Here is a 3,387-nt window from a genome sequence, read left to right on the forward strand (position 1 = left end):
CCATTTTGTGAACATGCGTCCTATGAAGAGGCATGAAGTCTGACTACAGCTGTGCAGATCATCAGTTACCTCACCTTTCCTCACCTCCAATCATCCATCTCCACATTTCAGCCCACCTTGCCCCCTTCCGGATAAATCTCCCTGAGTCCCTATTTTCAGAGAAGCAGATTTGAGACTCATTCTCCCATTTCCTCACGTGGCTGCCTTGTGATTAAACCCTCTCTCTCTGCAATCTTGTCGTCTCGGTGATTGGCTTTCTGGGCGGCGGGCAAAAACGAACGTGGTGCAGTAACATCTGTATTTGGAGGACCATTTGTTCAGATCCTCAGTGCCCACATTGTTTCAGTTGAGACATGCCCCTTCATGATTTTCTTTCTTATTCTCAACTTCTCAACACTTCTACGTCCTCTACACTGAACACCCACACTCTCCCACACCCACCCGCCATACTGCCTAGGCCTGCCCTTCCTTACCCCTTCCCAAGCTCTGGGTCTTTTTCCAACCCTAGGTCCCAATCAAAATGTGCATGTCTTTATGTCTTTGTCTCACTCCCCAGGCCTTGTTCTGTTTTAAAATCATATAGTTGTGATCACACCATATAGATGTGGCAAAGACTGCCAGCTGCCTAGCCAGCATCCACTGGTCCCTTCTTCTTTAGTATTAGAATCTTGCTTTTATCCGATTTATTAATGCACCTAGCTAAAAGTACTGTATTTCTTGGCCTCCCTTGAAGCTAGGTGTGGCCATATGACTAAGTTCTGGCAAATGAGATATAAACAGAAAGGTTGTATGGAAGCTTCCAGAAAACTTCCTGAAAAGACAGCTTGCATGGGCCATTCGCCTCTTTTTCTTCCATATCTCTTTCTCTTTTCTTCTGGCTAGATTATAGATACCGTATCTAAAGGAAAAAACATACTCCTATCGCTCTTTCTGTGTCTCTGTACTCTCAATACTTTACTTACACTCAGAACACCACACTCCACAACACTTCTGACACCAGATGTGTGGGTTTTCTACACACCAAGCAATTCTGCAACACCAGCTGAGTGTCCTCGAATTTAACTCAATTCTGATATGATCTACCTGGAGATAGTATTAGATCCCACAGGTTAAGGGTCCAGTCCCTTAAGACTGCCCCCTACCCCCAGTTCAGATGTCAATCACAAATCCAGGTTGTCACCTGTGCTTCTGACAGATGGCTATAAATTAGAGGTTCTCCTTTCTCAGGTTCAATTAATTTGCTAGAGTGGCTCACGAAACTCAGGAAAACAGTGTACTTACTAGATTACCAGTTTATTATAAAGGGATGTAACACAGGAACAGTCAGATAGAAGAGACGCATAGGGCAAGGTATGTGGGAAAGGGCACAGAGTTTCTATGCTCTCTCTGGGCATGCCACTCTCCCAGCACCTAATCCTGGTTGGTTCCCCTGGCAACCAGCCCCCATCTTCAGGGGCTTTCCGAAAATCACCTCATTAACATAAACTCTGGTGTGGTTGAAAGATGCTTGTTATGAATAACAAAAGACACCTTTATCACTCTCCACTTAGGTAATTCCAAGGGTTTTAGGAGCTGCGTGCCAGAAACCGGGATGAAAACCAAACATATATTTCTCATCATAAATCACAAGATTACACTGTGGCTGAAACTAGAACAGCTATTTTGATCATGAGGTGATCTTGGAATGGAAGCCACTAAGAGATATCCAACAAGAAAGAAGGAGCCTGAGTTCCTGAGAGTGTTTTGGAGCAGAGTTGCCATATCGGCCCTAGGCTGCCTCACTCCTTAAGGCAATAAACTTTGATCGTATTTGAGCCACTGTTGTTTCGAGCGGCTGTTACTTTCTGTCCAACGTAGTTCTAACTAAAACAGTGTGACTTCTGGGAACACCCCTGCAAAAGAGGCCATGCTGTTAGAACGCAACTTTTTTGCTCTTCTTTTCTTCTGCTTCTTGCCTGGAATGTGGGCATGAGGGCTAAAGCTTTGGCAACTATTTTAGCCAACTTTGAAGGTGATGGATAGAAAGAGACAGGGTGCCTGATGACTGTGGACCTGCCTTGCCAGGTCTGGACTTATTTTCTGTGAGAGAAATGCCAACTTCCCTCTTGTCTAAGCACTGCTATTTTAGTTGTTTAGTACTAGCAGCTGAACACAATTTAAACTGATAAAATCTATAATTCTGTAAAGAATCGCCTTTATTCACTTAACATAGTGAAAACTTTTTTTTGCAGTTTTATGACTTTAGTTGATAATCAGCTTAGTTCTCATCCACATTGACTGTCTATAGATTTGGGTTTTGTTTTTTTTTTGGTGAGGAAGATTGGCCCTGAGCTAACATCTATTGCCAATCTTCCTTTTTGCTTGAGGAAGATTCACCCTAAGCTAACATCTGTGCCAATCATCCTCTATTTTGCATGTGGGTTGCTGCCACAGCATGCCCGATGAGTGGTGTAGGTCCATGCTCAGGATCCAAACCCCAGAACCTGGGCCACCAAAGCAGAGTGCACCAAACTTAACCACTAGGCCATGGGGCCGGCCCTGTCTGTAGATTTTTGACAGTGGTGACAGGTACATAGGTAACCAACATATAGAGCTTGTTTATTTGGTGAATCTTCATCCTCATTACATTGTCTGGACAACCGCACGGATACGGTAGAGGACAGTCCTTATTCCTTTGGCTCAGACAGCTTTGTCAACCTGGTGTCAAAGTGCGCAGCTGGAGTTCCTATCTCTTTCACAGCAAATTTCCGGATCTCTCTGAGTGCCGGAAGGGCACGCTTCTTGGAACCCACTCTATGGATGTGCTCGTGAATGGTGATGGTGATTCTCTGGTCACTACCTCCTTCATGGCACAATGGCCCTTCTTCCTCTCCACACCCTTCTTTGCCCAAGCCATTCTGCCACACCCACACTAGAAAGGAAGAGCCTGAGGTATTGTGGGAGAGGGAAAGCCTCATTGCCCAAAAGCGTTCTTCAGTTATCGAAAACTCTTTGTGATTACCATTGGTAATGCCAGCATTATATTTCATTGCATAGGTGCACCAGCATTTAACCATACAGGGCCCAATTTTCAGATGTTTACTTTTATTTAATTGACATTCTAATCCAAAGTATTCCACATTCAAGTATGATTATTATGCATGTCATTTCCTTCCAAGACTCAGTTTTCATGTTTGCAGTTTCATCATACCAGGCTCTTTCATGAAGAAAGTTAAATTGGGTCTGAATAAACTCAGTGCCCTTAGAGGCACCCTCTCCACCCCTAAGAGAAGAGAACTTGGGTAACCTGTAAAAAGCATCCCCATTCTATTCCAACAGCAGCTCAGCGTATCTTTCCGTGATCCGCTACCTGTGTGCGATTTCAAACCCTCCGCTCTGGCATTCCTG

At 44.3% G+C, this 3,387-nt stretch overlaps 1 pseudogene; it reads right to left on the bottom strand.

Annotated features, from left to right (window-relative positions):
• Window positions 1-2,512: 2,512 nt before the first annotated feature.
• On the bottom strand, window positions 2,513-2,896 carry LOC101406973 (large ribosomal subunit protein eL31 pseudogene; annotated as a pseudogene).
• Window positions 2,897-3,387: the final 491 nt, after the last annotated feature.

This window comes from Ceratotherium simum, chromosome 9, assembly GCF_057802395.1.
Source record: "Ceratotherium simum simum isolate JZ-2026a chromosome 9, ASM5780239v1, whole genome shotgun sequence".
In the NCBI taxonomy this organism is placed as follows: domain Eukaryota; kingdom Metazoa; phylum Chordata; class Mammalia; order Perissodactyla; family Rhinocerotidae; genus Ceratotherium; species Ceratotherium simum.